The 27186-nt window shown below is 36.6% G+C and overlaps 1 long non-coding RNA gene across 1 annotated transcript; it reads right to left on the bottom strand.

The window, feature by feature from the left end:
- Nucleotides 1–5965: 5965 nt before the first annotated feature.
- On the bottom strand, nt 5966–25744 carry LOC103348015 (uncharacterized). Its single transcript, XR_516470.3, has 3 exons — nt 25555–25744; nt 8301–8391; nt 5966–6668 (listed from the first exon to the last, which is right to left on the bottom strand). It is a non-coding gene; the product is annotated as an uncharacterized lncRNA (long non-coding RNA).
- Between the last annotated feature and the right edge of the window lie 1442 nt (nt 25745–27186).

Raw genomic sequence — 27186 nt, 5'->3', positions numbered from 1 at the left:
GCTTATCCTGGTCTCCCATGGGGTGCAGGGCCCAAGCACTTGGGCCATCCTCCACTGCACTCCCTGGCCACAGCAGAGAGCTGGCCTGGAAGAGGGGCAACCGGGACAGAATCCAGTGCCCCGCCCGGGACTAGAACCCTGTGTGCCGGCACCACAAAGAGGAGGATTAGCCTAGTGAGCTGCGGCGCCGGCTCTTTTATGGGAATCTTGACTTAGAAGGTTTCTGAGATTCCTTCAAGTGCTTTAATTATTGCTTTGCTGATTAAAACTTGACTGACTTCCTTTTGTCTACACTAATCCTTTTGCAAACTATTTCTGTACCACCCACATAAACTTTTTTTTTTTCATTTTCTCTGGCCAGAGTGCAAATTTTCCAATTCTTTCTAAATGCTTCCTTTTTGCTCCTGATTATCAATGTAACACTTACTAAAATGATCAATTATATTCACACCACAGCCAGAATACTTCACTGCCTTGGAATTCCGTCTGCCAAATAAATAAATGAATCCCACAAAGTATCAGGGCAAGGACACCATAAACTCAAGTTCTTTGCTGCAGCACAATAAGGTTGACCTTTAGTCCAATTCCCAATAGCACCCTTATTTCCATCTGAAGTCTCATCAACATGGCTTTTATAGTGGCCTGTATTTCTATCAGCATTCTGACCGTCTGAGCCCACATCAGAATCAGCCATAAGTCTCTGATAACAGCACCCTAGACCTACCCTTACCTGTTCCTCCTAACTTTCAAATTCTTCCTGTTAATCAATTCCAAAAGCACTTCAGCATCTTTAAGTCCAAATTACACTTATAGTAACAGTCTACATCTCTGACCGATTTTGTGGGTTAGTTTTTTGTTACTACAGTAAAATACTTGAGAGAAGCTACTCACGAAGACAAGAGAGATTTATTTAGCTCACAGGTTTGAAGGCTGAAAGTCGAGATAGCATGGCCCAGGCCATGGTAAAGTCCTCTTGTAAGCCTGTGTAGAAATTACATGGCAAACCATGAAGGAGAGAAAAGGGGAGAGAGGAGGATAGATGGGAAGAGATTGAGAGGGTGGTGTATAGAGAGAGAGAGAGAGAGAGAGAGAGAGAGAGAGAGAACCTGGGATCAAATTCAGGCTTTTATAGCGGTAATCTCATAAGAATGATCTTCTGAGGACTCACCCACAATAACCTAGGGACCTCTCACTAGGTTCCACCTGCTAGACACGATAACCATATTGAGTTTCTATCCTTTTAATATCATTAACTTCTGACTTTGGTTTTAAAGTTCAGCTTGAGTTCAGGAGCCAACTCATGTTCAAACCAGAGCAGTACTGCAGTTAAAATGCCAAAGAATGTTTCAGAGGAGGGCATTGTCTGTATTCTACTGTGTAGTAAGTAAGTTGTCTAACCTTTGACTCAATGAGAGTCATTATCTTGATATTCACAGGCTATAAGTATGCATGCTACATATTACTGATGGAGGCATTAGCTCTAACTTCTAAGGAGGACAGTCAGCTATAAAAATGTTCCTGCTAATGGCTGCTGTGTTAATGTTTGCAGCTCCCCCAAAATCATAAATTGAAATTTTAACCTCCAAAGTGATGGAATTAAAAGCTATGGTCTTTGGGAGTTGATGAGCTCATAAGAGTAGAGGCACCATGACTGGAATTAGAGTTTTTTTTTTTTTTTTTTTTTTTTTTTTTTTTTCAGAGTGGACAGTGAGAGAGAGACAGAGAGAAAGGTCTTCCTTTTGCCGTTGGTTCACCCTCCAATGGCCGACGGGGCTGACACACCGTGCTGATCCAATGGCAGGAGCCAGGTACTTCTCCTGGTCTCCCATGGGGTGCAGGGCCCAAGGACTTGGGCCATCCTCCACTGCACTCCCTGGCCACAGCAGAGAGCTGGCCTGGAAGAGGGGCAAGCGGGACAGAATCCGGCGCCCCGACCGGGACTAGAACCCGGTGTGCCGGCGCCGCTAGGTGGAGGATTAGCCTAGTGAGCCACGGCGCCGGCTTGGAATTAGAGTTCTTATATACAAGGTTGGAGAGAGCTCTTTTGCCTCTTAACAGTATGTGACAACAGAGTGAGAAGGTGCTATCTATGAACCAGGAAAAAGCCCTCAGCAGACAGCAGATATTTTAGTGCCTTGATCTTAGACTCATAGCTTCCAGAACTGTAAGAAATAAATTTCTATTCTTTATAAGCCACATAGTTCATGGAATTTTGTTACACCTGCCTGAATCTACTAAGATATTGATACAGTCCTGAACAAAGGCAGGCAGAGCTTTCCTTTCAAGATGTGCAGAATCATTACAGACTTAAATGAAAGTAGCTCCAAAAATGATCTGGTTATGAAGAAAGCATTTTATATCTAAAAACAAATGAAGCCACTCCAAGAAGTCAGAATATCTCATTAGGCAATAATCTGCTTCTACATTTCCCAAGAGGTCCATTTACTCTCACCCAGTTTCCCACAATGGTTACATCATAAAAGAACATATGGTCAAAATCAGCACTTTGGTATGTGTTTCACACATATCAGTGTGTGTCACCACCACCTGATGAAGATTAAAAACCATTCCACCAGGGTCAGCTCTGTGGTATAGAAGGTTAAGCCCCCGCCTGCAATGTCTGCATCCTAAATGGGTGCCCATTTGAGTCTCAGCTGCTCCACTTCAGATCCAGCTCCCTGATAATGCCCCGGGGAAAGTAGAGAATGGCTTAACTCCTTGGTCCCCTGCATCCACATGAGCGATCTGGAAGAAGCTCCTGGTTCCTGGCTTTAGATGGGTGCAGCTCTGGCCATTGCAGCTATTTAGGGAGTGAACCAGCAGATGGAAGATTTTTTTTTCTCTCTCTCTCTCCTTCTCCTTGTCTCTGCCTTTCAAATAGATAAATAAATACATCATAAAAAAAGAAAGAACGAACTATTCCATCATCACACGGGACCTTACTGGGAGCTGGGAGCTTCTTCCAGGTCTCCCATGTGGGTGCAGCAGCCCAAGGACCTGAGCCATCCTCCTCTGCCTTCCCAGGCTTAGTTTTATCACTAACGAGAGAAATTATCACCCAGATAAAATGATTTTTTTATATCAGTTGTTGAAAGTTTTCTTCTTTCTCTCATTGACAGTAACAACATGTTATTTTCATAATGAAAAAAAGTGCTTATAAATGGGTATTTTTCTGTCTCTTTTTTCCTCTATATGCTTGCCAATTCTATGAATTCATAACTTTTACAAATATCATTCTGTTGAAGTTTAGGTTCTCATTTCATCACATATATTGCCCTCAAGTAATCTAAAAGAGCACTCAGCACCATCAGCCACCTTAAGCATCTTTAAATGTTTTTATATCTTACATAATATGAGCATAAGGATTTGCTGAGAAATTTCACCACTAATTATTATTGGCTTTATCTCCTACTGATATTCTAATGAATAACACTGTGGTTCAATCATTTTACTTGTGGTTCTTCAAAATACAAATGGAAACATAAGGCTAGGCTACTGATTGTCTCTAGGACGTTCTCATATATTTTTCTACTTATACATGCCCTAATATTTCTTGTAATTCAATATTCATGGAGATTTCTCTCACCAAAACAGAAATACTTTCCTTCCATGGACTCAATTTCCTATACTTATATTGTTTGGTAATAGTAAAGGTATTTACTACTTCTAGTGATATATATACACACACATGCATGTACATATTCCGTGTATTATTTTTAAAATTTAATTATAAATTACTGAGGACAAATTTCTGGTTTTATTAACTTTGTCCAGCATGTATGTCACATTGAATGGATGTATTCAAACAGGGAGCACATGTATATTAGCAGTTGTTGCATTTGTTAAGAAAAAAAGTCAGCAATATTTATATAGTCTTGCAAAATGTTATAGAACTACGTCCTTGGGTTAGTGCTGTAGACTAGCAAGTTAAGCCACCGCCTATGACGCTAGCATGCTATATGGGCACTGGTTCGAGTCCTAGCTGCTCCACTTTTGAACCAGCTACCTAATAATGGCCTGGGGAAAAAGCAGAAGATGGCACGTCTTGGTCTCCTATACCCAATGTGGGAGACCATGATGAAGCTCCAGATTCCTGGGTCAGGCCTTGCCCAGCCTGGAATATTGAGGCCATTTGGGAAGTAAACCAGGTGGAAGATATCTCTCTCTCTGCTTGTTTTCTCTGTAACTCTGCATTTCAAGTAAATAAAATTAGTCTTTAAAAATAAAAAAAAACTACATCTAAAGCCCATAAAGTTCCTGGTAAAATAGTATTGTAGCTATTATTGTTTTATGGGAAACTTCTTCAAATTTTAGTGCCCTAAAAAACAGGCACTATAAGCACTTCCATGACTCTGGTAGCTTTTCTCAGAGTTCTTTTTGCACGTGCAGCCAGTCAGTTGCTGGACTAGAACAAGGGGTTCTGGAGCAGTGAGCAACTTTTAGCCTTCCTTCCTTTTTCAAATCAGCCCAGGGCCCCTCTCTTCAAGTCTGCTGTTGTGAGCTTCCTTGCATATGGCAGTTTTGAGACAAATCACTCAGATGGCAAAAAAATAAAAATAAAAAAAAATCAAGAATGAATATTATACCTACTCAGTATGTGCTGCTTTACTTATTATGACTTAGCCCAAGAAATTAAGCAGCAACAGTATGATTGAATATAGTATAGGAAATTCAGCCAGTACAATAAGGAAATTAAAAAAGAAAGAAAACCACCTGTTTATGAATATGCTAGCCTATATACGATTCCAAAGGATCTACAAACAATGAATGAACATTCTACAACTATTAAATGAATTAAGCGAAGTTAGAAGACAGAAGATAATTTTACATAAATATAAATTAAAATTAGGTATATTTTAAAACTGTTCAAAATTGAGATACTTGTGTTTAACTACACAAAAATGCACAAGATCTGTATGCTAAGAATTGGGAAATGGAAAGAAATCAAAATAGTCTTAAAATAATTTAATATGATAATATCATTTAGGAGAGATGTTGATTCTTTCCAACTTCATATACAGGTTTAATTTGCATCTTATCAAAATTTTAGCATTTGTGAAGACATAAACCAATTATAATTTTATATCAAATAGCAAGATGACTGAAATAGCTGAAATAATTATGAAAATAGTAAAATAGAAGGAACCACTGAATTCTGCTTCAAGATCTATGACTTATATATAACAATAGAGATTTTCTAACAATGGATGTGATTTTTCTTAAGGAGATGGACACATAGGTTACGGGAACAGGGCAGAGAATCCAGATGCCACTGTGTACAAGTATAGCTGACTGCAACGTCTGCAGAGGCAATTCAATGCAGGAATGACATTCTTTAAAAAATAGTGCTGAAACTGTTGTATCAAGAAACATGTTTGTATGTGTGCATATGTGTGTGTGTACATACACAAGGGTACTACAAAAGAATTTGTGAAAAAATGGAATTACAAGATGAACTTATTTTGGTGCAAAAGTCTAACAACTATGAGTATATTTTTCATAATATAATTTCCTATGAGATTTTGAATATTATATGTGATATATGTACACACATAATTTTATTATTTTAATAGTGTGTCATATTTATTCTAAATAAATTCAATATATGCAGAATTTCAAATCTCAACCTAATCTTGATACCTTCTACTATACAAAAATATTTAAAAATAAAACATCAGAGAAGAACCTGAGGACATAAAAGCTTGGTAAGGTGTTCTTAGACATGATGCAAAAAGTGTGATTCATAAAACAAATAGCAAAAATTTGATAAATTGAAGTTAATCAAATTAAAACATTTTCCTTGCTATTTATGTTCAGTATTTTTAAGCTGTCATCCTGAAATATTAACCACTCAAGAGACTTATGTCTTCTTATGTTAAGTATGTCTATTTTAAGAGCCACAGAGACTAATTAATTAAAATTCAATAAACATGGAACTCAGAGCATTTTTCAGGAAATAATGTTTATTTAATAGTTCTATTGAACTGTGCCAAAATATATTGTGTCAATTCTCCAGTGCTTAGCAAGCACATAGTAAGCGATCTTCTTATATTCATCAGCTTAAAGAAAGAATAATCAGAAGAGAATAAGGAGGAGATGAGAATTAGCTTTGAAAAGTTAGTGTTTAGTACATCTCTGCTTATCTATATAGGAAACATATGCAAAAGGAACCGAATTATAAAGTATTATTGAAGACAAACACAGATTCTTGGCAGGAAGAAAGCAACTGTTACCTGTGTGACAGAAATGATGGTGAGAACAAAGTGACTAGCTGTAATTACTTCTTGTATGTGTAAAGTGACAATCATTTTCTATATAAAATAAAAGCTAGGAAGTCAAAGTCTTAGTTTTCAGGTATACTCATAATACAGTATCCTTTAAAACTCACAAGGGTGAAAAATACTTATTGCTTTTGTTTTCTTTTTTAAAGAAAAAAGTTCTCTCATTTAAAAGAAAGTTATTTGAAGCAGTTTTATGTGAATTGCTCTTTCTTATTTTGTATGGTTAAGTCTCCTCTCAAAGCTAGAAAATATTGAGGGGTTAATTGTATTACATCAACCATGAAATTGAAGTGGATGGAACAGATCATTCTTTCCTTGCTCTTTCTGCGATCCTTTTTTCTCCCAAATCATTGTGCCCAGTATTCTTTCTTGTTCTCTTTGCTTGCCCTAAAAAGAGATAAAACTTAATGATGGAAAGAAAGACTTCCAGAATATTAGAGTAATGACCTTTGACAATCCAGTCTTTCATAAAAGCAAAAATAACACTGAAAATATTGTCACTCTAAATTTCTTGGGACACTGGAAATCACTACAGCTATAATAGCCTGACAACGCTCACCAAGAAAAGTATGAGATTTGTGGTAAGGAAAGCAAGATTTATGATATTTGGATTTGTCTTATATACAAAGAAATATTAGACATGAAAACTAACAGCCTTATAAATATGGTTGTTGTGTAAAAGAGCACTCTAGGGGACATTTGAATGGGGCAAATAGAGCTGGAGCTCCACAGATGAGAGTTCCCACCAACAGGGACTTGTAACTCACTTATGCACTCTGTTCTCAGAGACTTCATGGTAATCCTTTTCAGTGCTCACTTTTTTTTTACACAATATTGTTATCTGCGTTGATGTTTTTCCCAACTGAGGTTAACAAAAGGCTGGCCCATTAACTGAAGAAGAATATCTGGGGAATGAGATACCCATATGGAGCTCTAAAGACTCCAAGATAATTCTTGGTATGTTGAAATCTAGCAAAATGTATGCAGTAATTTACACAGCCATGAAAGAGCTAGAAGACTACTAATAGCTGAAGGTTGTCTAAACTTTAAACTCTGTGTAAGGCAGGAAGTGAAGGCTAATGTAGAGTTGTAATCCTCAGAAAATGCAGGCATGTTACAATACACAAATAATCTCTTGGCAAAGGCTGAAAAATTTATTGGTCCAAGGAGTTTAAGAAAGTCTTTAGTTTCTAGTTGCATCCATTTTGTTTCACATGAGAAGATCCCATTTTTTACTGCTATATAGTATTCCATGGTGTACATATACCATAATTTCTTTAACCAGTCTTCAATTGATAGACATTTGGGTTGATTTCATATTTTAGATGTTGTGAATGGAACTACATTAAACATGGGGTATAGATAACTCTTTCATATGCTGTTTTCATTTCTTTTGGGGAAATTCCTAGGTGTGGGATGGCTGGATTATATGGTAGGCCCTTATTCAGATTTCTGAGTTATCTCCAGACTGTCTGCCACAGTGGCTGGAATCCATTATACTTAATGAAATAAGCCAGTCCCATAAAGAGAAATAACATATATATCCCCTGATTTGTGATAACTAATAAACTACCTAAAATGTAATCTATAGAATCGATGCTGACACTTTGAACTGTGATATATTAGAACAGCCTTTGTCTTGACTATTGAGGAATACTTTTTTTCCATAGTATTTGTTGAAGTATTTACTTTAGTATAGGGTTAATGTTATGTGTATGAAGTTAATTGATAAAAGATCTGCAAAAATTAAGAATGGGAATAGAAGAGGAAAGTGGAAGAAGGGTGAGAGTATGGGAGGGAGGGAGGGTAAGGTGGGAAGAATCACTGTGTTCCTAAATTAATATATATGAAATGCATTACATTTTTACACTTTAAATCAAATGTTTCTAGTTTAAAAGAAAAAGAAAGAAAGAAAGAAAGAAAGAAAACAAAAAATGTTTTATATCTCTCAAAAGGAATATAAAAGAAACAGATTTATATAATAAAATATTTTATTTATTAAAAAATAAAATATCTAACCTTTAAATGCACAGTAAGTTAAGCAAGCTGAAACTTCATCAGGTGACCATGACCAAGAAGAGAAACTTTATGGTCTTGTTCAGAGAAGTCACTAAACCAACAAATGACAAATATAAACAACAAATAGAACAGTAATAAACATTGAGAAGGAAGAGATTATATGATTTCCAGAGTTGTCATATATTATTTAAATATCCAATTATCAATAAAAATTTTAAGAAATGCACTCACATAAAAAAAGCATAGGAACAAATACGAGAAATAAAATTGATAGTATTTTAAGAGGTTTAAATAATCAATTATTTAATTAATGCTAATTTTCCTGCATTGATTATTTTTCTATTATTTTGGATTATAATAATATCTCCCGTATTTAAGTAGAGATATGACTTATCCATTAAAAAAAAGTAGACATTTCCTAAGGAAGCTCAGCTATTGGAATGAAGAGATAGTGACTTTAAATCAACCATCTTAAAGTTTTCAAAAGATTAAACCAAACCTTGTCTACAATTTTTAAAAATAATTCTACTAAATATTAGAAAGATAATCTTTATTTGTGATGTTCAAGAAATGAAATGACAAATTTCCTAGTATGCATAAAAACATGTTCAAACCTTTTAGAACAAAGGATAAGTAAACTTAGAGATTAAACAATTGAAATTTTCTAATCTGAGGAAGAGGAAATGAGTAAAATCAAATTCCAAGAAATTCAGAGACTTGTTAGACAATATTGACCGTACCACAATGGGAGTACCAAGAGGAAGACACAGGGAGAGAAAATCATACTCAAGGAACTAATAGCCCCAAATATGCAAAATTTAATTTAAAACATTAATTTACATGGTTTACAAATTTGTTCAGGATAAATTAAAAGTGATCTGTACTAAGACATATCACAGTCAAAAATATGAAAGCCAAGAAGAAGGAAAGATGTAGAATGTGAAGAGAATAGTGACTCATCAAGCACAAAGCATTTCAACATAAGAAAACTGGAAAATGATATGGTAACATATTCTGATAAGAAAAGACTGCCAGTCAAGAATCCATCTTGCACCAAAGCTATCCTTCACAAATTAAGAAAACGTTAAACATTTTCCAGATGATGAAAAAAAGGAAATTCCTTGCTAGCAGATTTCCATAGCCAATATTAAAGAGAGCCTTTCTAGCTGAAATAAAAGGGACTATGTGGTTAGCTCTATCCACAGGAAGAAATAAAAAGAACAGCTGAAGGTAATTAAACTAATTATAAGTGAAAATATATATGCATTTGTGTTTGCTACACTTTTCTTTTTCTAGTTGCTTTATAAAACATTAATTATAAAGTTATGTTGGGATTCAATGTATCAAGATGCAATAAGCACCAATATAGCACAGAGGAAGAAGGAGGGAAAGGAACTATATTGAAGCAAAATTTTTACATTAAGATTAAATTGGTCTTAATAAAATCAAATGTAAGATATTTATTTAATCACCAGAATGTCGCTAGGAAAGTGATTAAAATACAGTAAAAGAAACAATAGAGAATTAAAAATAAATTTTAACAGAAACTAATTCACATAAAATACAACTTCAAAAACTGGTGGAATTAAATAATAAAAAATGAGAGAAGGGGGCTGGTGCTGTGGTGAAGTGGTTAAAGCCACTTCAGCTGCAGTGCCGACATCCCATGTAGGAGCTGGTTCATGTCCCAGCTGCTCTACTTCTTATCCAGCTCTCTGCTATGGCCTGGGAAAGCAATAGAAGATGGCCCAAGGACTTGGGCCCCTGCTCCCATGTGGGAGACCCAGAAGCAGCTCCTGGCTCCTAGCTTTGGATCAGTACAGCTTTGGCCATTGCAGCCAATTGGGGAGTGAATTAGTGGATGGAAGACTTTCTCTCTCTCTGTCTCTGACTCTCTGTGTAACTCTTTCAAAATAAATAAAACAATCCTAAAAAATGAGAGGAAATATAGGTGATGCACTTTTGTTAGAAAATTAAACAACACACTTCTAAATAGAATATTAGAGAAAGAAAGGCATTTAAAAAGATTAGAAAATACTGTAAATGAATGAAAAAAATGCCATAGACTAACGTTAGAACTTAAAAGAAAATTTATGCCAATAACTGCCTATATTCACACAAAAGAAAGACTTCAAATTTATAACATAGCATCAAAACTTAAGAAATTAAAAAAAGGAATTAATTTAATGAAGGAATAAAGAAAGAAAACAAAAATAGACCAGACTACACAGAAATCATGAGACTAGGAAAGAAGGAAGGAACAGAGCAGAAATAAATGATATAGACAATAAAAACAATACAGAAAATTCCTGAAAACAAATAATAGTTTCTCTGAAAAGATTAAAAACAAGAAAGCCTTTTAGATAAACTGATCAAAAAATTAAGGATAAAGATTCAAGTCACCAAAAGCAGAAATGAAACACAACATCTCTCATGAACTTTGGATAAATAATATGAATTCAGAAAAATTCTATAAGCAGTTGTATGCTAACAAATTAGAGAGTCTAGATGAAATTTTTTTAAAAAAGAATATATCACAGTAAAACCTATCAAAACTAATTTTGGAAGACATGAAAAATCCGGTTGCATATAGACAAGTGAAGAGATTGAATTAAATTAGTAATTCTAAAGAAAACTAAAGACCAAGTCATCTGTGAGTATAGATGCCAAAGTCTTAATAAAATACAAGCAAGTGGATTCTAGAAATATAAAAGATAGTGCTATATAATATGACCAGTGTGCATTTGCCCCTGGAAGGCAAGATTGGCTTAATGTCCTAAAAATCAACTAATGTAATTCTATCAGAATGCAGAATAGAAAATTACAGCAATCTCAGTTGATACAGAAGAAGCCCCTGACTAAATAAAACACCCTTTCAAAGATGAAAACTCTTAGAAAACAAGAAATAAAGTGAACATTCTTAACTTGATAAAGAACATCTGACAACGCCTACAGCTTATACCACACTTAATGCTGAAAGATTGAATGCTTTACAAGATCAAGAACAAGGTGGGGCTGTATGCCCTTTCTACTTCAACTCAACATTTTAGTGGTGGCCAAAGCCAGGTCAAGCTGGCAAGGGAAAAAATATCATTCAATATTTAAGAGAAAACAAGTAAGGTTATTTATAGATGTCTGGACCTTATATTTAAAAAATCCCAAAATTTAATACAAGTACTATTAAAATTAATGAACAGATTAAGAAAGCTATGGAATACAAATTCTGAAGGAATTCTAGTGAGGAAAATTGTAATAATGAAATCAAGAAAATAATGCACTTATAAAGCATCAAAGTAATAGAATATTTAAAAGTAAACTTAACAAAGAGTAGCAAGATTTGTATACAGCAACCTACAGAATATTGCTGTAAAAGTTAAAGAACAAAATATGAAAAATATAATCCCATATTCTGTATCATAAGGTTTAATATTATTACAATTGCAATCTACAAACTAATCTACAGATTCAATATAAGTAATAACAAAATGTCAGCTGGCTGTTCAAATTCACAAGCTAATTATGAAATTCAAATGTATGTGCATGGAACTGAGAAAAATCAAATCATTCTTTAAAAGAACAAATCCAAGGACTCAGACTTTCCATTTTCAACACTTTCTTCATATATACAATAATCAAGCCATTATCATGAATAATGAAAGTATCATATGAAAACCAATACATAGATTAAAGAACAAGCACTAAAAGTTCAGGAATATACCTTAACACTGTAGTCTACAAAGTTTTGACAATGTTGCCAAGATCATTGAATGAGAAAGGAATAATCTTTGTGAAATACGGCACTAACAAAAATGACTATCTGGATCCAAAATAAAAAAAATTGGACCTTTTTCTCTGACCACACACAAATATTAATTCAAAAAACATAACATACTTTGTAACTATGGATTTGGAAACAACTTTCCAAATACAACATCAAAAACAAAGGTAAAAAAGACATATCATAGATGTCCCAGAGAGAGATGATAACACTCATTTACAAGGATATTTAGAAAGTGGAAGCCCAATGGACTGCTGATGGGACTTGGAAAGTGATTGAGGCTGTGGAAAAGAAGTTGGTGCTTACTTGGAAAGCTAAATACAGAATTACTCTATGACTCAGCAAATACAGTTATTCTATGACTCCACACTGATGTATATACCCCAAAGAATTGCAAACATGTCCACACAAACATTTCTACATGAAAATTCAAGGCAGCCTCATTCATTCAAAATAGCAAAAAGTGAAAACAATAGAAATATCAATCAACTGATCAATGGACAAACATAATTATCTACATAATTATTAATTGATTAAAAATATGATGTAGTGATGCATGCCACAAAAGGAATAAGCTTTGAAAACATTCTAATTAAAAAAAAAAAACAAATGTCTGCATAGTGTATCTTATATGATCTATTTATATTAAAGGTATATAATGTAGACAACAGATGGTTTTCAGGACTAAGAAAATGGATAAATTAGGTGTGACAGATGTGACTGCTAATGGATCTGATGTTGATGAAAATATTCTAGATTTTGATGGTGGTGACAATTGCACAACTTTGTGAACATACTAAAAACCACTGTTGTATAGCATTTGAAAAACAGGAACTCAATGGTATTTAGAAGCATGTAAGGATGAAAAATCAAGTGGACAATCCTGAACTAAGATAAACAAGTATGATTTTCAAAATGTCAGTACTTTCACTGGCAGTGCTGTTTATTGCTTGCCACTAGAACGTTTGCTCACCAACATTTATATGTTAGTAATTTAAGAGTAGAAATGCCATATATACAATAAACAGAGATGATGAAAATGTTGTCTTCAGTTTATAGCAAAATAAAAGTAAGTAATACCACTAGATTGTGCTGTTAAGTTTATTAAGAATCTCATAAAATTAGTTCAATACATTTTTGCTTCTGTCATTAAGTAACATGTATATATTGGATTCAGACACTTTACACATGGAATGATTATGCATTTGAGATTAATCTATGGTGAGGAAGGAATCACTTACCAATTTGATTTATGTTTGGATTTAAAGATGCAGTTTTAAAATTTCATATCAAAACCTTTTCCAGATCTTACGTATTAGGATTACCAGTGTTAATAGGAAATAGAGCAGTTTGCCATTTAGATTGAATTTAGAATTTATGAGGTTATTTTCTTAGTCATTTATTTTTTAAACACAAATTTGAGGAACATATTTTATTTACACTGTAAAGTTATCTAGGAAGCTTCTTTAATTTTATGTTTATCTTTTTAAACAACGTTTAAAGCAACATAGTTGTGGGTACCAAGTTAACACTCCTGGTAACTTTGCTTTATGTGAGAGAGACTCATTTTGTTGTTGTTAAAGAAAAGTAGTTCACACTACAACCTTCTGGCTTCTTACTACCCTTTCCTGATAACCTTCCATATAGCTAGTTAATCTAGGCTGATTTCTCTTCAAAATTCAGGCAAGAAAATGGTTACAGTTGAAATTTAACTTGCCCTGTAAATTCTAGGAGTGGGAAGTCTGCGTCTTTCATCTTCTGTGCTAGGGAGACATGAAGTATAGGTTTCCAGTGCCTAAATAAACACAACAGGAATATTGCATAACTGTGTTGTGATTTTAAACAATTACTTAATTAGCGGGAGGGAGAGATTCGGGCTAGTAGTTAAGATGCTGCTTAATGCATTTGTAGTCCCTATTGGAGTGCCTGGTGGTGAATCCCAGCTCGACTACAAATTCCAGCCTTCTGCTAACGCTGACATTGAGAGACAGCAGTGGTTAGTCGAGTAGTTGGACTCCTGCCACCAAAATGGGAAGCCTGAATTCAGTTTCTGGATCCGGCTTTAGCTCAGCCCACATTTAACCACTGTGGGCCTTTGGGAGCACACATGTGGAGAACTCTGTCTGTCTCTCCTATGGGCTTCTTTGTCTTGCTGCTTCTGAAATAAACAGTAAATTAAAAAAAAAAAAAAACTTAAGTATTGTAGTATCTACTATGTTCTAAGCATTATTTTATAAAATATTGTTGAATCTCTACAATGCTATTGGCAAATATTAACCCTCTAATTGTTTTTTAAAGATCTACTTACTTATTGCAAAGGTAAAGTTACAGAGAGGCAGAGGCAGAGAGAGAGAGAGAGAGAGAGAGAGAGAGAGAGAGAGAAAGGTCTTCCATTCACTGGTTCACTCCCCAAATGGCCACAATAGCCCAAGCTGGGATGATCCAAAGCTAGGAACCAGGAACTTCTCCCACGAGGTTGCCAGGGCCCCAGGACTTGGGCCATCTTCTACTGCTTTCCCAGTCCATAGCAGAGAGCTGGGTCAGAAGTGGAGCAACTGGGACTTGAACTGGAGCCCGCATGGGGTGTTAGCACTGCAGGCAGTAGCTTTACCTGCTATGTCACAGTGTAAGCCTTAACCTTCTAATTATAAGGTGAAAAAATTGATGTCAAAACATTATCTTGCACTATGTGATACATCATGATTTGAACACACTCAGGTTGCTTTGTCATTCTTGCTCCTAAAAAATATAGCAGCAATTGGCTAAGGTCAAAAAATTATGAAGTAGCAGTAATTATAGACTAAGTTTGCTTTATTTCAATTCTTACATTCAAAGCCCCTCCATGAAAAAATTCAAGGCTAATACATAGACAGAGTTACAGAGAGAAGCAGAGACAGACAGAAAGGTCTTCCATCCAATGGTTTACTCCCCAGATGGTTGCAATGGCTGGAGCTGCATCGATCCAAAGCCCGGAGCCAGGAGCTTCTTCTGGGTCTCCACATGGGTGCCGGGGCTCAAGGACTTGGGCCATTCTTTACTGATTTCTCAGGCCATAGCAGAGAGCTGGATGAGAAGAGGAGCAGCTGGGATTAGAACTGGCACCTGTATGGGATGCCAGCCCTTCAGGCCAGGGCTTTAACCTGCTGCGCCATAGCGCTGGCCATCCCACGATATATTTATAATGTTGATATAAAGCACACTTTCTCAAAATAAATAAAAATAAATCATAACAGTAGTTGCTGACAAGTATTATTATAAAAAATAAAAAACAATTGTTCATTAAATAAATATAAAAATAATTTGCAAATAATCCACAGACATGGAAAGAATTTTTGTCACATATATCCAACAAGAAGTAAATATTCAAAGTATAAAAAGTAATCCATTTTAAATAGAAACAGATTATTGAGGAGAGATATTTGTAAAAGACAAGATAGTTATAAAGCATTTTTTTAAATAACAGAAAAACCAATTGTTTTAAACAAACTGAAACAAGGCAATTCTGATTAAAAGCAAATGATTTATATAACCAACAATCCTCAACTTGAGGATTGTTTGCAGCTACTTTGAATACTCCACACATATGAAGGGAATCATAAGGATACATGCACCAATAGGACCCTAGAAACATTTTCCCAACAGAAAATACTTAGGAATATAATGAATGTTTATAAATAGAGGATTTTTTTATTTTTATTTTTTAATTTGGTAAATATAAATTTCCAAAGTACAGTAATGGATTACAATGGCTTCCCCCTCCATAGTTTCCCTCCCACTAGCACCCCTCCCATCTCCTGCTCCCTCTCCCATTCCATTCACATCATGATTCATTTTCAATTATCTTTATATACAGAAGATCAATTTAGTATATATTAAGTAAAGATTTCATCAGTTTGCACCCACACAGAAACACAAAGTGTAAAATACTGTTTTAGTACTAGTTATAGCATTACTTCACATTGGACAACACATTAAGGACAGATCCCACATGAAAAGTAAGTACATAGTGACTCCTGTTGTTGACTTAACAATTTGACACTCTTGTTTATGGCGTCAGTAATCTCCCTAGGCTCTAGTCATGAGTTGCCAAGGCTATGGAAGCCTTCTGAGTTTGCCCACTTCGATCTTATTCCGACAGGGTCATAGTCAAAGTGGAAGCTCTCTCCTCCCTTCAGAGAAAGGTACCTCCTTCTTTGATGGCCCCATTCTTTCCACTGGGATCTCACTCGCAGAGATCTTTCATTTAGGTCTTCTTTTTTTTTTTTTTTTTTTCCAGAGTGTCCTGGCTTTCCATGCCTAAAATACTCTCATGGGCTCTTCAGCCAGATCCGAATGCCTTAAGGGCTGATTCTTAGGCCAGAGTGCTATTTAGGACATCTGCCATTCTATGAGTCTGCTGTGTATCCCACTTCCCATGATGGATGGTTCTCTCCCTTTTTGATTCTATCAGTTAGTATTAGCAGACACTAGTCTTGTTTGTGTGATCCCTTTGACTCTTAGACCTATCAGTGTGATCAATTGTGAACTGAAATTGATCACTTGGACTAGTGAGATGGCATTGGTACATGCCACCTTGATGGGATTGTATTGGAATCCCCTGGCACGTTTCTAACTCCACCATTTGGGGCAAGTCCGATTGAGCATGTCCCAAATTGTACATCTCCTCCCTCTCTTATTCCCACTCTTATATTTAACAGGGATCACTTTTCAGTTAAAATTTAAACACCTAAGAATAATTGTGCTTTAATTACAGAGTTCAACAATAGTACTAGAACAAAACAAAAAAAAAATACTAAAATGGATAAAGTATTACATTGTACATCAACTGTCAGGACAAGAGCTGATCAAGTCACTGTTTCTCATAGTGTCCATATAACAGCTCTGTGGAAAATTGATAAAGTGGATTAATATATGAGATTTACAAACATTCTGTCAAGTTTCATGCAAATGTAAACTAAACATAATTATATTATTGTTAACATATGACTACCTTAGAAATTCTAAGAGAATTAAATGATTTAATATGGGGGCTGGCGCTGTGGCACACTGGGTTAAAACCCAGACCTGCAGCACCAGTATTCTTTATGGGCTCTGGATCGAGTCCTGGCTGCTCCAGTTCCGTTCCAGCTCCCTACTATTGCACCTGGAAAAGTAATAGAGAATGGACCAAGTCTTTGGGTCCCTGCACCCATGTGAAAGACCCAGAAACTCCTGGCTCTTGGCTTCAGATTGGCCCATCTCCAGCCATTGCAGAGTTGCATAAATTTGAGGAGTAAACCAGTGGATGGAAGACCTCTACCTCTGTCTCTACCTCTCTCTCTGTAATTCTGTCTTTTAAATGAATAAAATAAATCTTTAAAAATGATTTAATATATGCCTAGTGTTTCAAGTTGTATCTAGTATGGGTTAATGATGTATTTGATTTTTGTGTATATTCGCATTTATAAGTATATTTTACTTATGGGTTGGTAAATATAAGTAAATGAAACTAAATGAATCCACATGGGCAAATCTCAAATATTTCATTTTAAACATAACATAAATTTCAAAATATTATATGCAGTATGACCCAATTTATGCAGATTTAAAGCATGCAAACCTATATGATATCTTGAATAGAGATGCATTATGTGTAAGAAAGCAACTAGTCAGGACCAGCACTGTGTTGCAGCAGGTTAACACCCTAGCCTGGAGTGCCGGCATCTCATATGCGTGCAGGTTCAAGACCCGGCTGCTCCGATTCCATTTCCAGATCTCTGCTGTGGCCTGGGAAAGCAGTAAGAAGATGGCCCAAGTCCTTGGGCCCCTGAACCCGCATGGGAGACCAGGAGGAAGCTCCTGGCTCCTGGCTTCCTACTAGCGCAGCTCTAGTGTTGTGGCCAATTGGGGAGTGAACCATTTGATGGAAGACCTCTCTCTCTGCTTCTCCTCTCTCTGTGTAACTCTGACTTTCAAAGAAATAAATAAGTCTTTTTTTAAAAAAAAAAAAGAATGCAATTAGTCAAGGAAATATAGTAATAGATCCTTAACAAGATTAATAGTTGTTTAAGATGAGAAGCAATGCATGCTTTTGAAGAAGCAACATAGGGTTTAGCTGCTGGAGTAATAATTTATATTTTTAGTAGAATAATGAATATGTGAGTGGTTGACATAATTTTTATTATGATATTAAATAACTGATAAAATTTTAGATTAAAAATTTAGACTTAGACTCATAGATATTATTTATCATCCATTTGTGTGAAGATAAATGGTTATTCAAAATTATTCTTTGAAAAGAACCTTGTCTTACCCATGAACTTCCTCCTCTGTACTGCAGTGTGGAGGCAGTGCCCTGTCCTCGAGACTGGCATTCTGTAGGCTATACATTTTTATTTTTAAGGAAGCCATTAGCCATATATCTAACTAGCAGGAATGTTTTAGTGCTCTACATTTACTCAGCAACAATCCACATCTGCCATCTAGTTTTCTGATGGAGAAAGAAAAAAAAAACAGTCAATCGCTTTCTGACTTATCAAAAGTTTTCTGTACCTAAACGGTTTACTCTTATGGTAATGGTAATGGAACCCTTCAATATACCATTAAATTGAGCCAGGGCTTTATAAAGTTATATGCATGCAGAGTGTTACCATGTTGTCTCCATACTATTCCACGTTTCCCCCTTATTTCCTGAATTACTTATTTGGAAAGAAATTATCACTGCATTTAATTATTATCACTGCATTTAATTAAATGGCTATTTCTAGCAATGTTTTTGTTCATGTGTTTATCAGTACCTTTCCAGAAAAAAATAATGGGACATTTTCCTCTAATTACCAGAAAGAGTAGGGAATTTTCTGAGCAATTAAAAATAATATTGTGGACACTATCAATCACCAATGGCTCTTCACATTATAGACTGCAAAGCTCATAGCCAAATCGGCGGAATCTTATCTTTTTTTTTTTTTTTTTTTTTTGATAGGCAGAGTTAGACAGTGAGAGAGAGAGAGACAGAGAGAAAGGGCCAGCATGCTGCAGCTGGTGCACTGTGCAGATCCGAAGCCAGGAGCCAGGTGCTTCCTCCTGGTCTCCCATGCGGGTGCAGGGCCCAAGGACCTGGGCCATCCACCACTGCACTCCCCGGCCATAGCAGAGAGCTGGTCTGGAAGAGAGGCAACCAGGACAGAATCCGGCACCCCGACCGGGACTAGAACCCGGGGTGCGAGCACCGCAGGCGGAGGATTAGCCAAGTGATCCATGGCGCTGGCCATAAATCATTGGAATCAAATATGAAAGTATATACTTTCTAAAATGAAGTAATCTTGGATGATTTTTCCTTAGTAATATCGACAGTGTAACATAATTGATTATGAATTAGATTCCAAATAGTGCAATAGAAAAATAATTAGAACAAACATATTTTCTAGCAAATTTTAAAATTCCATTGTTGTAGAAGAGAAATTGAACTTTCCCTTCACACTTGTTTTATGGATTAATTTTTTAAAGATTTATTTTTCTGAAAGACAGAGTGACACACAGAGGGAGACACATATACACACACACAAGAGAGAGTGAGTGAGAGAGAAAGATCTTCCATTTGCCAGTTGCTCCCCAAATGCACGCAAAAGCTAGGAATGGGCCAGGCCAAAGCCAGGAGAAATGAGCTCAATTTGGGTCTCCCATTCTGATTCCAGGGACTCAAATATTAGATCATGATTTGCTGTTTCCCAGGTGTATTAACAGAGAGCTAGATCTACAGCAGAGTAAGCAGAAATCAACCAACACATCGATATGGGAATTCACTATTGTAGGTTATGGCTTTACCTGCTGGATTACAACCTGGGTCCCTGTCATAGATATTCTTATAATGACCCTTAACATACCAATTCAATTTGAGTTACAGTATCAACTGCCAGAATATAGTATTCTTTATACCATCAAAATGTCTAGAATAGCTTTATACTTTGTGTTTGGGGTCAATTTAGGAATCCAAAAAGGTTTGACATGGTTAGGTGGAAAAAGTGTTATAGAATTTGGAGATCTTTCTTTCTTCTTCTTCTTCTTTTTTTTTTGACAGGCAGAGTGGATAGTGAGAGAGAGAGAGACAGAGAGAAAGGTCTTCCTTTGCCATTGGTTCACCCTCCAATGGCCGCCACGGCTGGCACACTGTGGCCGGCGCACCGCACTGATCCGAAGGCAGGAGCCAGGTGCTTCTCCTGGTCTCCCATGGGGTGCAGGGCCCAAGGACTTGGGCCATCCTCCACTGTACTCCCAGGCCACAGCAGAGAGCTGGCCTGGAAGAGGGGCAAGCGGGACAGAATCCGGCGCCCCGACCAGGACTAGAACCCCGTGTGCTGGTGCCGCTAGGTGGAGGATTAGCCTATTGAGCCGCAGCGCCGGCCAGGAGATCTGATCTTTCATATAAACATTTCAGATGACTAAACTATCTTCATGAGCATGGATATGAACTACATCCAAATTATGAAAATGAAGTAAAAAGAAGCAAAAATTTTATGGCAGAACTGAATTCTTATTCTCTCTCTCTCTATTAACTTTTCACTTACCTGTTTCCGTAATTTTCAGAATTCCAGTTAGATGTGAACATAAGACCTGCTTAAAACATTAATGTCTGACAAGTGTAGCTGTGGGCTCAGCTAGTGAAACATCCATGAAAAGCACATTTTACAAAAGAAAAAGCAGAGTTCTGAATTTGTATGTATGTTCTTTATGATGGGCACTCCTTTACTTAAAGAAAGAGGTATCTGGCAAATTATCTGATCTCATACATGCAAATCACAAATATCATCAAGGACTTTGCTTTTCTGGCTCTATTCCCAAGAATTTTAAAATCTAAAGCACATTGCTTAGAAACTGCTTCAAGATATATCTCATCAAAATATTGCTCTCTAGGGAAGCAAGCAGACATCTGTAAAATTAATAAGGCAGTGCCAACTTGTTGCATAAGCAGACTTTTAAGATGTTCTTGTTCTTTATAAACTTCTAGATCTTGCAGACTCTCTGGTAAACATAAAATGATTGACACAGATGTTTCATGTCAGTTACTTTTCACTCAGTTTCTAAAAAAGGTTGATGAGTTTAACCACATGAGTGTACAATATCATTTGGATGTTTCTTTCAATCAAAGCAATCTCAATGAAGGTTCACACTTTCTTGAGATGCAACTGTCTCATTAAATATTTGTTTTCCTTGAAAAAGCTGATTGCCTGCAGTAGATGTTCATCAAGACTAACATATTTTTATATGTTGCTAAGAATTCTTTCTTTGTTATCTTATATACCTACAATTGAGTTGTGCTTGGGTGATTTTTTGCTAGCCTATCTATCCTGTTTTTTTTTTTAATTTATTATTTTTCTATTTTTATTTTATTGGAAAGGTAGAGAAACAGAGATAGAGATCTTCCATTCACTTGCTCATCCCTAAAATGCCTTCATTAGTTGGGGTTGGGACAGTTGAAGTCAAGAGCCAGAACTCAATACAGGAATCCCACATAAGTGGCAAGGACCCAAGTACTTGCTGCTGCCTTCCCACGGTGGACATTAGCAGAAAGCTCAATTAAGAGCAAGGTTAGGGGACCAGCATTGTGCCATAGTGGGTAAAGCAGCAGCCTACAATGCTAACATTCCATATAGGCACTAATTCATGTCCTGGCTGTTCCACTTCTGATCCAGCTCTCTGCTAATGGCCTAGGAGAAGCAGCAGAGGATGGCCAATGTGTTTGGGCCTCTTTCCAAATATGTGAGGGATGTGGCTAGAGCTCCTTGCTTGGGCCTGGCCCAGCCCTGGTGATTGTGGGTATCTGGAAAGTGAACCAGCAATTGGAAGAGCTCTCTATATATTTTTTCTTTTTCTCCCTCTCTTTCAGTAACTTCGATTTCTAAATAAATAAATAAATCTTTAAAAAAGCAGCGGCAGAATTGAAACTTGAACCAGTTACTCAGACCTTGGATGAACATTTCTCAAGTGCCATCTTAAAACTGCTGCACCTAAAGCTGGCCCCAATGTGTCTATTCTTAACAAATACAAGAAATCCATTCATTTTTAAATTTAAAAAAGATATTTGAGGCTGGTGCCATGGCTCACTAGGCTAATCCTCCACCTGTGGCGCTGGCACCCCGGGTTCTAGTCCCAGTTAGGGCGCCGGATTCTGTCCCGCTTGCTCTTCTTCCAGTCCAGCTCTCTGCTGTGGCCCGGGAAGGCAGTGGAGAATGGCCCAGGTCCCTGGGCCCTGCACCTGCATGGGAGACCAGGAGGAAGCACCTGGCTCCTGGCTTTGGATCAGCCCATAGCGCCAGCCGTAGTGGTCATTTTGGGGGTGAACCAATGGAAGGAAGACCTTTCTCTCTGCCTCTCTCTTTCACTGTCTAACTCTGCCTGTCAAAAAAAAAAAAAAAGATATTTGAAAGGCAGAGTGAGAAAGAGAGGATATCAAAGAGAGAGAGAGACACAGACAGAGACAGAGACAGAGAGACAATGAGACAAGGAGACAGGGAGACAGAGAGACATCATCTGTGGAATCAATCCTCAGGTGCCTGGCAGCTCAGGGACTCAACTGGGTCATGAGCCAAGAGCCAGGTATGCTATCCAGGTCTTCCCCATTGGTGTCAGGAACCCAATTACTGGAGCCATCAATGCTGCCTCACTGTGTCTGCATTAGCATAAAACTGGAGTCATGAGCCAAGCCAGGAATTGAACCCAGATGTTCTGATGTCAGATGCACATATTTGAATAACAATGCTAAATGCTTACTCCCAAGAAGTTGTTTTGCATTGCTTACATTTATGCAAATATTATAACACAAAGAAGCTACAAATAAAAACCTCATCATAAGCAAATTTTATATAACTTTTGAAGAGGTGGAAAATCTATCACTTGAAAAGAATTATATTGAATATACTGATATGAATGCTGTCACATAATTTTCCAAACCTTTCATTTTAAAAAATAATCAACATATAGTACTTATTAAATTGCTATAATGCATAAAGCATTCTTCTTACATAAAGGATTTACTGATAAAAGTGAAACAACTCCAGTATTCAAACAGGTCATAATCTTTTCCTGGATACTGAAAAATGAATGATGAAATATTTATTCTAACACCTCCTGGATGTCATTATAGAGGTTATTATGCAAATACAACTGTGGCACACATAAATGAGACTTTGGTAGGCATCGTAGAGTGGATAGAATATCCTCAATAGATTCAATGGCAGAGTTAAGTTCTGAAGGATAAGGAAAAGTAACGCAGGCCCTGGGGAGATCACCCAGGCATCATCCTCAGTGTGAAACAGAGCATGGCCCATCTATGTCACCACCAGTAGTTCAATGTGATTAAGGTTAAGTGGTGAGAAGATGCAATTAGGAACCATGGCATGCAATTTTCTCTGTGTCATTGTAAGTCATGGCAATATATGCTAAAAATATTAGGAGATTTTTGAAAAGTAACAGAGAGGTGACAAGATCAGATCTTTTTTTCGGAATAATTGCAACAGTTACAGCATGGGTTTTTGGAACGGGCAATTTTTTTTTTTTTTTTTTTTTTTTTTTTTTTTTGCAGGGAGACTCAATAGGAAGAAATGGAATTATTCTAGGCAACAGGTAACACGCATGGCAGTGGTGAGCTACGTGCTTTCGGAGGGCTGTGTTCCCCTCAGATCCACTCCCATCCCTGCAGTCATTGCTATGGGCCTTTCTTCTGGCCTGCGTCTTTTTGCTGCTAAGGCTCACAACTAAAACACCATCATTGTTGAAGCTGCTTTGCCAGCACACACAGAGAATGAGAGTACATGACCAGGTCAAGCTTGAGGAAACGGCTCAGTAGTTGGCAGTCTGGAAGCCCATCTCCCTTCTCTTCAGATCAGGACCAGAGTCAGGCCAAAGCTGGGATTTGACCACAACAGCATTCTACATGCCTTCTTTTCTTGCAATGCTCTCTGGGCTTCTTTCACTAAATTGCCTCAACTTACTGATAAGTTGCACATGAATCCTGGTGTCAAAGCTCACATCACAGGCTCAGACCTATGAAAAATGTATATATATATATATATATATCACATATGAAAATTGCACAAAATCAAAAGAATTCATCACGATTTTGAATTGTTTAGGTAGTAGTGGCGGAACTCAAAGAATAGACAGATTTTTGATTTAGCTGAATAGTGACATCCTTTACAGACAGGCAGTATGTATCAGAGGAATATAATCGAGGCTGATGCTATGGAACAGCTACGCTTCCAGTTCAGCTTCCTGCTAATTCACTTGGGAAAGCAGCTGAGGATGGGCCAAGTCCTTGGGCCCCTGCACCCACATGGGAGACCTGGAAGAAGCTCCTGGCTTCCGATCAGCCCAGGTCTAGCCCTTCCAATCATTTAGGGGAGTGAACCAGCAGATGGAAGATTCTTTCTCTCTCCCCCATCATTCTCTGTAACTCTGCCTTTCAAAGAAATAAATAAATCTTTAAAAAATATAGATATGATCCTGGTGTCCTTGTCCATACTAAAAGATAAAGTACTACACCTTTCTATGGATACATTTGTACAATCACAGTGCACATATTTGGAAGCTAAGCATGCACTGGATTTTTGCTGTACTTGGCTTGTGGAGCCATATGCAGCATCCCTGACTTCTATGAGAGTAGGTACCCGCTTGTAAGAAGACCAGTTTTATCTGTGTTGCAAACTTTCTGAGACCAGGACCACTTAGTGTCCTTTTTGGATCTTAGCTGTGTGAGCTAAAAATATTTCTTGAGTAATTTTAACTGGGACACGTACTCTGCAAAAAAAATTGCAGGCGGAAAAAAATTAAACACAACCCTATAAGAAATACTTGTCACAAAACTGTATAGGATAATTGCCAAAGTTATGCTAAAAATGTAAATAACAGGCTTTTACTATTTTCAATCCCAGACTTAGGATAATTTGGAAGATTGATGAAATAATCCTTGGAATAGCCCAGATCTTTCTTAATGAAAGGTACTACAGAACTTCAATTTAGTCTGACAGTATATCCACCTAACTTACAGTTGAGCATTAGCAATGCTAACCGCTAAGATATTTAAAATGGGAGACAATTATGGTCTTAACTCCAAAGAAAGAGAAAGTACAAAGTCCTGCCTATGAAATAGTAGTTTAAAAAAACCATGATCGACTGGCCATTATTTAAAATATTTAAAATAAAAAAAATATATAAATTATACATATACAGAAAACAGAACCTATATGATAGCCAAAAGTGACAGAAATGCCACCAGGGAAATGGAACAAAAAGAAGAGGTTGACAAGGCACACACCACAGAACAAGTGAGGTGCAGCAAGAGGGAGCGCCACTGATGCAAGACTCAAAGTCAGACTACGTCTGTGAAAGAGGCTGGTCAGTCAAGAAACCAACTCAGGCTTTTTTCTTCTATCTTGTGCTCCAGAACTGATTTGGACAGTACAGAATGTTTGGAGCCTTCTTTTCTTGGAATAGCAGTTTTACCCTTGGCTTTCTGTAGTCCCCGGAGACAGTTCCCCTGGCTATCAGAAGGGCTTCTTCTTCAGGTACACTGCCAGAGGAGTTGTCCAAGGTGCCTTTGCTTTTTCTGTTTTTCCCCTGGACCATCTTTGGCTTCATCCGAGTCACCCTCACTGGTGCACTGAGTGGCAGCTTTCTGCTGTTACATCATGGCATCTACAGCTTAGATCACACTGAACCAGAATTTGGAACATGAAGTGAGAACCTTATGCTCAGAATGTAGCAGGAACAATGGAAGGTCAATACACAGCAGGACTTGAAGGGTTTGAGCATTTGACACTCTTATTGTTGAAGGGACCAGGATATAAAAATATTCGTGTAGGAGATGTAGAATACTTAGTGATAATGCTTTATACATATGTTGAATTCTGTGATATTTTTTATTTTGTAGAAAAATTTGTGATTGTTTAGTTTTTGTTTTTATTAATGTATAAGTTTGACTTTTTGTAAAAAATCAAGCCAAAAATTCTAAAAAGAGAAATACTTGGGAAATCTAGCTCCATCTATATTTTCTCTTCAGAGCTTATCAAACTTATTTATCCTAGGGCTCCTGTTACCTGTCACAGTTTCTCAGACTTCTACTTTTTGACAACTGGGGCAGTTCTGAATAACACTGTTTAGGTGTTTTAAAGGGTGCTCCGAAATTGGGGTTTGTCTCATTTGCTTTTAATCACAGTTAATAGAGAATCAGAATTGAGAACCCTTGCTTACATAATAAGCAACAAGAGTGACGTTCTTATGTGCCATTTCTCTTGATTTAGTATTATGCCATCTATTCATTTCCAAAGTTACTTTTGGTCACAAGCTTGACTTCTGTCAACATATGCCTTGTTTACTGAGTTTCTTTAATGTATCTGTAAAACACTTTAGGTTATCATATTACTTTTTGTATTTCCTTCTAGGGTTCTCCATCTCCTCAAGTTACCTCTTTTGAATTATTTCAGTAAGGATTATTCCTTGTTCTATAAAACCCTATGGTTTTTGACAAAAACATAAAGACAGGTATCCTCCATTATGTTGTCAAAAAACGAGACCCTGTGCCCCAAAACTTTACTGGAATCCTCCTGTCCAGTCCTCCACCCTGTAACTGAGTCCCAGGCAAACACTAATCCTTTTACTATTCCTAGAGTTTTATTTTTATTAGATTTTCATGTAATTATAACCATAGAGTATATTATCTTTTCCATTGGCTTCCATTATTTAACAATATGCATTTAAGACCCTCCATGGGATAAAGTGACAACACATTTCCTTATATTACTAAATAATATATTACTATATAGATTCACTACAGCTCCTTTAATTTTCTTGTTGAATGATATCATGATTGCTTTTATTTTTGACAATCATGAGTAAAAGATTAAAAAATTCTCATGTAGTTTTTAGGTGACATGTTTTTAAAGAAACTGAATAAATATCTAGGATTCTGATTGCTAAGTTGTATTCTAAGCCTATCTTTAGATTTGTATGAAAATGACAAAATGTCCTCAAAAGTGGCAATATTATTTTTCATTTACACAGGCAATAAAAGAGAGATCTTGTCAATCCACAGCCTCATTAGCATTGGTTGTCAATGCTACAGATTGCCCATTCTAG

The sequence above is a fragment of the Oryctolagus cuniculus genome, chromosome 6, assembly GCF_964237555.1.
Source record: "Oryctolagus cuniculus chromosome 6, mOryCun1.1, whole genome shotgun sequence".
Classification (NCBI taxonomy): Eukaryota; Metazoa; Chordata; class Mammalia; order Lagomorpha; family Leporidae; genus Oryctolagus; species Oryctolagus cuniculus.
The sequence above is the reverse complement of the archived record's forward strand: the minus strand, read 5'-3'. Positions and strand labels throughout refer to the sequence as shown.